Raw genomic sequence first — 13,094 nt, 5'->3', positions numbered from 1 at the left:
CACTAGAAGGAATGCCTAGTGCAGTCCCCAGGAATACTCTAAGATAATCTTTAGCAAACAATAGCAAGGCTGACACTCCAGGAGTGTTTTAGCAGTAACAAACCATCATGACCAGCAAAGGACTCTGGGAGAGCAAGGTATTTATACTGCATGGCTTCAAAGGAGGCAGGTAGGCAATTTGCATGACAAGTGTATGCAAATTTCTCAGCAGAGCAACTCTGGAACAAAGCGAAGACAGGTCTCTTATCCAGAGACCTGCAGCCCACAGACTTAAGGAATGGTCAAACAGCTGAGTGGATCCTTACAATAGGGAAGCCACGCTGCAGGGAGCTGGAGGTCGAGGATCAGATGTCAGGTACTATTTGCTGCAGCTCTTGACTATCCTATCAACTCTTATTGCTCTTTCAATCTGATTTCTCAACCCCCCTACTCTGGCGGACCGTTTCCTCACCCTCAGCAGGATGCAGCCAGTCACCTCTCTGCCACATGCCACTCTCTCCCCTCACTTTCAGCAGGTTGCTGTAATTTATCATCCACTCTCCCATCTCCTATGGTCACCTCTCTCTGCCACCCTCTACTCCCCTGCTTCTAGCTCCCTGCTGTCCCCTCTTTGCAACCCCCCCCTCCTGTCACCTCTGTACCACCCTCCCCTCCTTTCCCCTCTCTGCCACCCACCCCCTTGCTGATCCTTCTCTGCCACCCTCCCCCCGGTCACCTCTATACCACCCTCCCCTGCTGACCCTCCTTCCACCCTCTCCTCCTGTCTCTATACCACCCTTCCCTCACATGATGACTGCTCTCTGCCACCCTCCCTAGTAAGATTGCATTTGTGGGGAAATGTGCTGCCAATAAGATTGCATTTGTGGGGAAATCTGCTGCCAATCTCATAGCATTTGTGGGGAAATATGTTGCCAATCTCATTACATTTGTAGAGAAATATGCTGCCAATCTGATTCCATTTGTGGGGAAATCTTCTGCGAATTTGATTGCATTTTGTGGTTGGCCAGCCCTCCACCATGTGGCCTGGAAAAAAAAAACTGCCCTCCATGCCCGCGAAGTTGGACAGCACACTGCTAACGTCTTGTATATTTGGCCCCACCCATGACCACACCCACATGCTGTTGTGATCATCCTCTTTTTTGGAAATCAAAATATGGTCACCCTAGTTTATGCATTCCTTTCACGTCTTTTAAGTCAGTAATTCTTGGTAGGAATGGCAGCTTTTGATTTTATTAATGTTGTTTATTCTTTCTGTTTTCAGGTAGTTCCCCCGGAGGTTTAATCACCAAGTGTGATTGTCCCCATGGCAACCAGTGGCAAGCGGCTGCTTCCGCATTGTGCACAGCCAAGGAAAGATCCTATGTGACTCGTTACTATGGAGACCACATGCCACCTGACCCAGAGGCCCGCTCATGTGACCCCAGCCCAGCAGACACAACACACTGATTGTGCGAAAGCCCTAGATCCTGATTGGGCACAGTGGCTGATGACACGCACCCAGAAGGGGCGGTCCCAATCCCCGTGCAATATAAACCAGGGGAACAACTCTTCTGCTTATCCATGTGCCTCTAACAAAGCGGGGAGACCCGTGAAACGGCTGTTAGGCCGTCCCTTTACTTTCTTTTGCTGTAACTTTACGTACCGGATGGAATTAAACTGTAACCGCAGGTGTGTGTAGTGGAACCAAAGGATCACAAACAGTTGAAAGTTAAACAAATCTTATTTTAGTGAAGAATTCTTAGCAGTGGAAATCACAAACGTATAACTGCAACACATCAAATATATGCAAACTGAAAGGAAGCACTATGCAAAGGGTTGTGTTATCACAGAACACAGTCCAGTAGGACAACAAGTCCCAGCATGTCTGGCAGTACTAGTAAGCAAAGGTAATGTACATATAACTTCAATAGACAGTTCTGTAAACTGGTGTAACAGAATTCAGTGGATTCAGTTTCTGGTACTTGCGCTTTCCAAGATTTCTGCATCACAGTCCTCCTGAGCAGTTCAGCTTCTGCAGGCTGGTCTCATCTCACTCAGCAGACTGTATCAGGCCTCAGAAGTTTCTAGAAGGCCAGGCCTCACACCACCCCACTGTGTCCACAGTGCTCTGGACTTCTCTCTGGATGGTTTGCCTGGTAGAGCAGAGGTCTTACACTCCAATGCTTGCTGTTTCGCTCTGAAGCCGCCAGCACGCTTCCAAACTGGGTACTGCTCCAAGATGGGTAGTGAGTAACTTGCCTCTGCTCCTCTCACTCCATCCACCCGAGCTGTACTGTAGTGATGGGTCGTTCGCGAACGAGCCGGCTCTAAGAGCCGGCTCTTTGCTGTGAACGACAAGAGCCGGCTCTCAGTTTTAAAAGAGCCGATGCCTCAGCCGCCCCACACAGCTCTGATTTGCTGTGTAATAAAGGGCGCTGAGGCATGCTGGGAGATGTAGTCCTCCTCTTGCAGCTTGTAGGGCCGGAGCAGAGCTGTAGCAGGGGATTGCACCAGTCAGAGAAGCAGTCTGGAGTTGTCATGGAGATGGGGGCGGGGCTTTTACTCCGATTCTGAGTGGTGTCTAGTGATACTTAATGAAGAGCCGATTGAGAGCCGTAAGAGCCGGCTCTTTAATGGGAGCCGATTCAGAAGAGCCGATTCTCCGAGAAGAGCCGGAATTCCCATCACTACTGTACTGAGCACAGAGTATAGGGCAGAAGAGCCCTTTGTAGATTCCTGGGAGGGGCTTCCTGTGGCTGGGCCTGTTAAAGGGGTGATGCCTTTTGCTCTTAAAGCAGCATTACTCTGACCTGTTTGAGTGGACCCATGGTAGTCTAAATACTCTGGCAGAATCACCCTGTTACACTCCACCCCACTTGAGCTTGCTGTCCCCAGCAAGGCATCAACTCTTTGAGTCCATACAAAGTCTTCCTCTGCATAACGGGCAGGAGCCTTGCCCAAATTAGGTCTTTGAGATTGGCGAATGTCCCTGGGTTGTGAGAGTTCACCAGAGTTCAGTTCAGGATCATCCTCCCGTTGGTTGAAAGGCACCAGATTTTCATCGACAGGAGGCACTGGGTTAGAAGGTACTGGCAGATACCACAAATTCCCTAAAGGATTCACTGGTTGAGATGGAAGTTGCTCTTCAGCCGTTGGTAACTCCCTAGAGACATCTGGATTTCCAGTGGCAGTATACCGTTTTAACAGTTTTCGATGTAGTCTCCTAGGCCTATCTTGTGAAACCTCTTTTAGGACATCATAAACAGGGACTCCATTCATTGGCTGACGTAGAACAACCCAAGGCTCCGGCTCCCACCGGGTTTGCAGCTTCCCATATTGGTGAGCCCCTTTTCTTCTAATAAGCACTCGCTCACTTGGACGCAATTCATCAGACTCTGATCTGACACCCTCAATTTCCTGCCACTGCTTCCTTTTGTACAACTCTCAGTCTGCGCTTCAACTCTTGAATCCACATGAATCATGATGGGTGTATATCCAGGAGAGTCACTTGGGGGTGAGGCCCAGAGGTCAAGGGGACCACCCCGAGTGCATCCAAAAAGCACATGGTAAGGTGTTCGTCTGGTTGCTGAATGGATGGTATGGTTGTAACTCCAGACTAGTTCTGCCAGGTACATGGTCCATCTTCTTTTCTTTTACTTTTCCAAGCCTCGTAGCATCTGTATGATAGTTCTGTTAAACCTCTCACATGCTCCATTACCCTGGGGGTGGTATGGGGTAGTACGAGACTTCTTTATTCCTGCCAGGTTACATAGCTCTCGAATCGTGTCGCCTTCAAAGCAGGCACCCTGGTCAGAATGAATTCTTTGGGGGCACCCATACGGCAAACAGAAATGCTTCCAGATAGATAGTGCGGCTGTTCGAGCAGTCTGATCTCGGGTTGGGACAACCACAGCAAATTTGGAGAAATAATCAACCATAACCAGGGCATGATTAAAGCCATCTTCAGACATGTCTAGAGTGAGACAGTCCACTGTCAACACTTCCAGTGGTTCAGAAGTCCGCCAAGTCTGGATAGGCACTGCACTCTCCCCTCCTTTCACCGCTGCACAAGTATGGCATTGCCGACAGACTCTCTCTACAATAGTACTTAAGCCCACACAATAACAGTACCTGCGCAACCAACTGTAGGTTTTCTCAACTCCCCAGTGCCCTGGCCTGAATCATTATGCACCTTCTCAGCCACAGAGAGGGTCTTTGCTCGGGACAGAAGTACCTGCCATGTTATATCAGGGTCACGTGGGAATGCCACTCTGCGGTACAATACCTCATTGCGAATAATTAATCGGCTCCACTCTTGAAGTAACCTTACACTTTCGGCTGGCCAGTCCTGACGATTTGTTTGAGAAGGTCTTTTTTTACTTTGTACTGATTCTAAAAGTGGTGCTATAATGGGATCATCCTTTTGCAACTCTTTCCAATCGATATTCCCTAGAGTGGTAGTGAGTAGGTTCTGACTTGTGACAGGTATCTGGCTGCGGGGGCTATTCTGGCCCAAGTGTGTCAAGTCAGGGATTTCTACATCTTCATAGTTGAGATCCACATTGTTTTCTGGTAACCCCTGTGGATAACGGGATAAGGCATCAGCATGAGCATTATCTTTGCCTGGTCGATAATGTATGGTAAAATCAAATTTTGACAGACGAGGCAGCCCATCGTTGCTCCAAGGCCCCCAGCTTTGCTGACTGCAAATGCACCAAAGGATTATTATCAGTCCATACTTCAAACTTGGCACCAGTTAAATATTCTACAAAGCGCTCAGTTACTGCCCACACCAAGGCAAGTAATTCTAGTTTGAATGAGCTATAGTTGGCAGGGTTCTTCTCTGATTCATGCAAACTTCGACTCACATAGGCTATCACTCTCTGTTTACCTTGTTGCACCTGAGACAGAATGGCTCCTAGTCCTTTGGTGCTTGCATCTGTTTGAAGGCGGAAGGGCAACGAGAAGTCTGCAAAGGCCAGTATTGGTGCGGAGGTTAACTGGGTTTTCAGGAATTCAAAAGCACTTTGCTGCTCAGAGCCCCAGTCAACTTTTGCAGATTGTCCCGTAAGGTCTGCTCCCTTAAGTAACTGTTTAATTGGGGCAGTGTGTTGAGCAAAATGGGGGATGAAACGCCGGTAATACCCGGCCAGCCCTAAAAAAGCTCTAACCTCCGTCACAGTTCGTGGTGGTGGCCAGTCTTGTATAGCAGCCACTTTATTTGGATTGGGGTGTACCCCCTTCTGAGATACAACATGCCCTAGGAACTCTATTGATTGCTTCAGTAAGTGAAATTTTTTGGCTTTAGCTTGAGCCCATAACTAAACAATCTAGAGAACACAGTGTCCAGTCGCTGGAGATGCTCCTCAAATGTTGATGAGAAGATTATAATATCATCAAGATAAATCAGAAGGTGATCAAGATTCATATCTCCTAGGCAATGTTCCACTGTCCGCTGGAAGGTAGCAGGGGCATTTGTGAGCCCAAATGGCATCCTCTTAAACTGGAAAAGTCCAATGGGGGTAACAAAAGCTGTCTTCGCCTTGTCTTGTTCAGCTACAGGGATCTGCCAGTAACCACTAGCCAAATCTAATGTAGAAAAATATCTGGCTCACCCCAGGGCTGTTAGAGACTCTTCAATGCGGGGCAGAGGGTATGCATCCCGTACTGTAACAGCATTCAGCTTATGGTAGTCCACACAGAAGCGCAATGACCCATCCTTCTTTTTCACAAGAACTATTGGCACGGCCCATGGGCTTTTACTCTCTTCAATCACCCCTTGCTCCAGCATTTGAGTGATCATTTGTTTAACATCTTGATAGAGATGTGGTGGAATACTTCTGAACCGCTCCCTAATAGGAGCAGAATTACTGGTAACGATCTCATGCTCCACTCCAGAGGCACAGCCAAGGTCATGGTCCCCCTGGGAAAAGGCTTTAGCATGCTTGTCTAGCAGCTTGGTAAAAGCTTCTTTTTCTCCTGGTGAAAGATCTCCTGCAGATAATGGTATTTGTTGGAGGATGGCTTCCCCATTCCAGGATCTCGTGGGCCCAGAACAATTGGAAACAGAAAACACCTTGGCTTCAAACTGTTGTCCCCTTCTATGCTTTAGCTGAATCTGTGGAGGCTCCACTGCTGAGACCTGGGATACTGAATACAGCTCAGCCAGTGTGGTACCTGATGGGATACGTAGAGGGCTTGGTTGAAAGTTACATATCCTCACCGGAACCTTGCCTTGTTGCACCACAGCCAAAGTCAGAGCCAAACATGGTCTTTCAGTGATTGGCAGCGGCTCAACCATCACTGTGAGCCCTTGCAGCAACCTTTGCAAACCGACAGGTAAATAGATCACCGTTTCCTGCTGTGGAGCTACTTCCAAAACTTCTCTGCTAAACACCTTGACAACTCCCACTTTCTCAGAAAGTGCATCAGTCTCTCTTTGGGCCTCCTGTTTTTACGAAGGGTTTTCAACTCCATATGAATTGTTCTGGGGGCCCCTGAGATCCCATTTTGTTTGGAACAGTCCACATCTACAAGATCCTGAATATTCATACCAAGGATAACAGGTGGCTTATGGGTGGCATCTCCTTTCACAATTACAACCCCTCTCTGCCCAAGCTTCAGGCCCCATAATTCGACAGTCATCCAGGTGATACCCACTACAGGTATTGGCAGATCATTAGCAGCTGTTAGGGTCACCCATGGGGCATCAGAGTCAGTCCGTAGACCTGGAAATAGTTATCGGTAATGTCCCTCATTTATGATGGTCACCTGTGACCCAGTATCAAACAGACATTCTATTTCTTTTCCTTCAAACAGGCCTTTGACTATTGGGGAATTTCCCACCAATTTTGACATTTCTGTGTGTGGAGTCTCTTCTTGATTTCGCCCAGCCATGTGACTCCTCACAGCAGGGCGTGCTAGTTTAACGACTCCGTACGGTTAGGTTTCCTTTTCTGAGGGCATGCACGGGATAAATGTCCCCTTTTATGACAGTTCCAGCATTCTGGGCCCACATCAGAAGTTCCTTCCCTGGACTGTGAAGATGAGCTATTATGAAGTAGTGTTGGGCCGAACAGTTCGCCTGGCGAACCTCTCTGGGCCTCTTACTACTTCCGGGTCGCAATGACCCGGAGTAGTACGCCTGCGCTGCCCGGCGGAGCGCGTCCTAGATCGCGCTCCCGTTGCCGGGCGCTCTCTGCGCATGAGTGTGACGTCACTCATGACGTCACTCATGACGTCACGCACATGCGCAGAGAGTGCCCGGCAACGGGAGCGCGATCTAAGACGCGCTCCGCCGGGCAGCGCAGGCGTACTACTCCGGGTCATTGCGACCCGGAAGTAGTAAGAGGCCCATGAATTTAGAGATGTTCGCCGGCGAACGGTTCGGGAACCGTTCGCCACATCTCTATTATGAAGGTACTGGCTTGCCCTTCTCATTTGGGCCACCTCCGCCTGTAACCCACTAACTGTCTCCGCCAGATCACGGACTACCATCTCCAAGGTCTTTGCAGGGGCTGTCGTAGTTGGCACAGTTGTTGTGCTAACTAAAGTCTCATTCACAGGGAAATTCTGATGAGCAACAATATGCCTACTGCTTTCTTCTTCTGCCGAGAGGGCAATAGCATGGGCTAGCAGTGCTGAGAATGTAAGGTCAGGAGATGTATTCATACGTTCACGTATTTTTTCCTTTACTCTCCTGTTACAGAGTCCCTGCATAAATTTCTCCTTTAGCCACAGGTCTGGGGCTGCCCATACTGGTTTTCCTGGCTGCTCTTTTTTATGGATTGCAGCTACAAGATCTTGCAAAGCATTTGTATATTGGGGGATAGTTTCATCCGCACCCTGTACCCGGGTCATAAACTGCTTCTGTAGGCCATGCAGGGATCCCTGGTCCCCAAAGATTTTCTCAAGGTAGGCTACAATCTTATCAACTGTATCTCTTTCTGATTCAGGCAAATGGAATACTGTGCGACGAGCCTCCCCTTCAAGGGCACTTAAAGCAACTTCTGGCTGCTGGGCTTCTGGCACAGAATGAGAACGGATAAGCCCACGTAGCCGCTCTGCCCAATCACTGAGATCTTTGGCCAATCCTGTGTATTTTGGCAAATAATGAGCTAATGCTCCAACTGGAAGAATAGCGAACGGAGCCCCGCCCACTGAAGGGGGGTTGGGTGCAGACCCACCTGATAATGTGGAGGAAGATAGATTTTGATCCATGGTCAGAACCCTGCTTGCAGCGCCAAAATGTAACCGCAGGTGTGTGTAGTGGAACCAAAGGATCACAAACAGTTGAAAGTTAAACAAATCTTATTTTAGTGAAGAATTCTTAGCAGTGGAAATCACAAACGTATAACTGCAACACATCAAATATATGCAAACTGAAAGGAAGCACTATGCAAAGGGTTGTGTTATCACAGAACACAGTCCAGTAGGACAACAAGTCCCAGCATGTCTGGCAGTACTAGTAAGCAAAGGTAATGTACATATAACTTCAATAGACAGTTCTGTAAACTGGTGTAACAGAATTCAGTGGATTCAGTTTCTGGTACTTGCGCTTTCCAAGATTTCTGCATCACAGTCCTCCTGAGCAGTTCAGCTTCTGCAGGCTGGTCTCATCTCACTCAGCAGACTGTATCAGGCCTCAGAAGTTTCTAGAAGACCAGGCCTCACACCACCCCACTGTGTCCACAGTGCTCTGGACTTCTCTCTGGATGGTTTGCCTGGTAGAGCAGAGGTCTTACACTCCAATGCTTGCTGTTTCGCTCTGAAGCCGCCAGCACGCTTCCAAACTGGGTACTGCTCCAAGATGGGTAGTGAGTAACTTGCCTCTGCTCCTCTCACTCCATCCACCCGAGCTGTACTGAGCACAGAGTATAGGGCAGAAGAGCCCTTTGCAGATTCCTGGGAGGGGCTTCCTGTGGCTGGGCCTGTTAAAGGGGTGATGCCTTTTGCTCTTAAAGCAGCATTACTCTGACCTGTTTGAGTGGACCCATGGTAGTCTAAATACTCTGTCAGAATCACCCTGTTACAAAACTTTGGAAGCATTCCCACCGGTGCCCAGTGGCTTTACTCTAATTGTGCTACTCTTGAAAAAAGATATCTCTAATTGGACCAAGTAGAAAGGTTAATCCATACTACTACTATTTTCATACCTCCCAACTTTTTGAGATGAGAAAAAGGGACACTAAAGTCACGCCCCCCCACCACGCCCCTTACTCGCGCATACCATAAAGTTTTCATAAGAAAAACATGTTGTTTTATAATTCAAACCACGCTGGTCCTTTCTATCCTGGTTAATTTTCCTTCATAGTAACATTTTAAAATTAGTAATATATCAATTTAAAGGCCGAGAATAAAGTCTAGAGTCAAACACATTTTAGTATAGATACCAGCTGTCAAACACCAGGTCAAGAATAAAATAAAATACCGCCGGTTAAAAGGGCTAACACCTCAACATATCCGAGATAACCTTAGCTTTGATGAATTGACTGACTCCAGCTTGGACCCTGATACTCTGGTGTGTAAGTACAACAAATGTGTGTCCTCCACCTTTGAGACCATTGCTCCTCTGTGCACCAAATATCTTACTCCACACCATCATGCACAGTGGTTTGATAACTCTATAAAAGAGCTGAAAAGACAAGGCCGAAAACTTGAGAGACTGTGGCGCAAATCTCAGTCCCCAGAAGACAAACATGCCTTAATCCGTAACTTGAAGAACTACCAAAAGGTAATCACGGGAAAAAAATCATCCTTTCTATCACAAGAGATTGCAAATGCAGTTAACAAACCAGCCCAACTGTTCCGCACAGTGGAAAAACTCTGCAACCTGGCATGTCAAAAACGTAATATCGAGTCTTCAAAGGACCTCTGTGACCAATTTGCCCATTTCTTCACAGAGAAAGTCTCCGCTATAAGGTACGCCATCCAACTTACAGCATCTGAGCCTAATATAGCGCCGAAGACCATTAGCAGATACAACTTAACACCTTGGTCAAACTTCAAAGAAATTGATGAAGAAGTCACATCAAGCATCCTCCTTCACCTCCGGCCTAACTACCTGTGACCTGGATCCTGGCCCAACACAGTTCATGTTGAACTGCCACGACCTGTTCGTACCGGTATTCCTCAAAATTGTTAACTGTTCCTTACAATCAGGGATATTTCCTGCTTTACTGAAGGAAGCAATCATCAGGCCTCTCCTCAAAAAACCCTCCCTGGACCCAGATGCAATGACCAGCTACAGACCTGTCTCTAACCTCCCCTTTCTGGGCAAGCTAATTGAAAAAGCTGTTGACCTCCAGCTAGAAGCCAAAATCCTACAAAACAACAGTTATGACCCATTCCAGTCTGGCTTCAGGAAACACCACAGCACTGAAACTGCCCTCATCCAGATATGCAACCACCTGCTCATGGCAAGAGACAGAGGAGAGTGCTCGATCCTCATACTGCTAGACCTTTCTGCAGCCTTTGATACAGTTGACCATGACATCTTGATAAACAGGCTACAGGAGGAATACTGCGGCATTGATGGCATAGTTCTTCAGTGATTCCAATCCTTCTTGAGTGGCGGAACCCACAAAGTGTCTATAGGGCCCTTCCTGTCCACCCCTGTATCACTTAAGTATGGGGTGCCCCAGGGCTCAATCCTCTCTCCCCTGCTTTTCACAATTTACATGTTACCGCTTGGAAAACTAATCCAAAAACATGGCCTGACATACCACTGCTATGCAGACGACACCCAACTATATCTTTCCTTCAAGCCTGGTGTGACAGACCCAACTCTAACTATAAACGCCTGCTTATGTGAACTACAGCAGGGGATGAATGACAACTGGCTGAAACTAAATGCAGACAAAACTGAAGTCCTTCTGATTGGAGGGCAGAGCATGATAACAAAACAACTTAACTTGCAGTCTTCATCACTGGGAATAGGAGGCACGGATCTACGCAGCTCTGATCATGTGCGTAGCCTGGGAGTTCTAATTGATGGGAATTTAAACTTCAGAACTCAAATCTCTGCTGTGGTGAAATCATCCTATTTTCACCTGAAGAACATTGCAAAAATCAAGCACCTCATCCCCCCAGAAGATCTGCCAACCTTAGGCCATGCCTTCATCACATCCCGACTGGACTACTGTAATGCTCTCTACACTGGCCTTCCAAAAAAGGTCTTGTACCGCCTACAGCTGATACAGAATACTGCTGCCAGACTGCTAACCAACCAACCCCGTCACTGCCACATAACGCCAGTCCTGCACTCCCTTCACTGGCTACCTATTGAATGGAGGGTCCTATTCAAGATCGGCCTACTGACATTTAAATCCCTGAATAATCCGGGCCCTGGATACATGAAAGATATGTTGCAGCTATGTAGCAATCCCCGCATTCTCAGATCCACAGGCTCTAATAATCTAGTCATACCACTTGGAAACTTTTGGTCCCAGAGCCTTCTGTCATGCTGCCCCTACGTTTTGGAACTCCCTACCTCAACAGATCAGGACAGCTCCATCCCTGGCCGTGTTTTATCCAGACTGAAAACCCACCTGTTCAGTTTGGCATTTTATAACTTTTGTTGTGTGAATACTTCATCCTACTACCAATTACTAAATCTGAGAGAGCCTAAGCGCTTTGAGTCCTATGGGAGAAAAGCGCTATAGAAATGTTATTGTATTGTATTGTATAAATATATATATATTTATATAGAAAGAGGGAAAAGAAAGAAGAAAGAGCTATATAATAATAACTACCGTATATGCTCGGACCTTGTGTATAAGTCGATCTCTTGTATAAATTGACCCCAATCTCTGATTGTCTAAAGCTGGGATTTAATGACTCCAGTATAAGTCTACCTAGTAAAATTACTGGTTCCACTTGGGGACAAGGAGGGTTTAATGGCTGCACCGTAAAAAGTATTGCAAACAATAACTCTTCTTGGTCCCCAATTGCAGCCAGTAACCCTCCTGGTCCCAAAGTGCAGCAATTATCCACTCCCCCTTCGTAAGCCATGTAACTGTGCAGCCAGTATCTTTCACCCCCTCCCCACCAAGTAATCAGAACAGGCAGCCTATATCTGTCCCTGTTCCCCTCCATAAGAACAGTAATCCATGTTAGGCCTGAACGATTTTAGGAAAAATGTAATTGAGTGATTTCTGTCAGAAATCGCAATTTCGATTCAATTCATGATTTCTTTCAAATCAGGCACTGTTCCCCTCCTCTGCGTGCCTCTATCACCAGCTCTCTTTGTGTACTGTGTCTCTCTTTGTGCCCCTTTGTGTCCCCTCTGGGTCTCTATCTTGCCCCCTTTGTGCTCCCTCTGTGTCTCTTCTGTGCCCCCGAGCTGCAGCAGTGCTGGACATACCTTCCAGCAAGAGTCCAGCGATGCCCAGTCTATCCACTTTGTCTCCTGCAAGCTCTAATGCATGGCATACTTCCTGTATGTCAAGTGACATACAGGGACCAGGAAGTATGTACAAGAGTCAGCAGATGGCAAGAGAGGATGGACAACGTTGGACTCATGTGGAAGGTATGTCCAGCACTGCCGATGCTGCGGGACTCAAACTTCCCCCATGCGAAAATGACGTAATCACAGAAATTGCTGCTTTCACTATTCTGAAATTGTGACCTTGGTGATCGCAATTTTGGTTTAATTTCGATTTATCTTTCAGGCCTAATCCATGTGAAATGTATCTGCCTCCCGCATCCCCCTTCCCCAGAATCTTTTATGCAAGGTGTGCCAGGATGAGGGAAAAGGGGTCTTCTGTATAATAACCACAGTAGAGTAATAGCAGTCTGTGCTTTTCTGCCAACAGACTTCTCTCTGTACCCCCATGGTGCACATGGACACATAACGTTAGCTCCCTTGTGCGATTGGTAAAATGCACGGCCTGTCCCAGGAGAGGACGTTAGGATGTGTGCTCCTAATCCATTGATAGGTTTGATGCAATGAATGTGTTTGCATGTCTGCACTATGCATGTTACAGGGCCAGAGATAGGACACCTATGTTTACCTGGGTACTTCTGCGCAGTATAGGTGACTAAGCATAAGAATGCATTCTTCTGTGAACTAAAACCCCGGCTTAGCTGTAGGGATAACAGTTGTGCCTGGATGA

This window comes from Hyperolius riggenbachi, chromosome 10, assembly GCF_040937935.1.
Source record: "Hyperolius riggenbachi isolate aHypRig1 chromosome 10, aHypRig1.pri, whole genome shotgun sequence".
NCBI lineage: Eukaryota > Metazoa > Chordata > Amphibia > Anura > Hyperoliidae > Hyperolius > Hyperolius riggenbachi.
Note: the sequence above shows the minus strand (reverse complement) of the source record.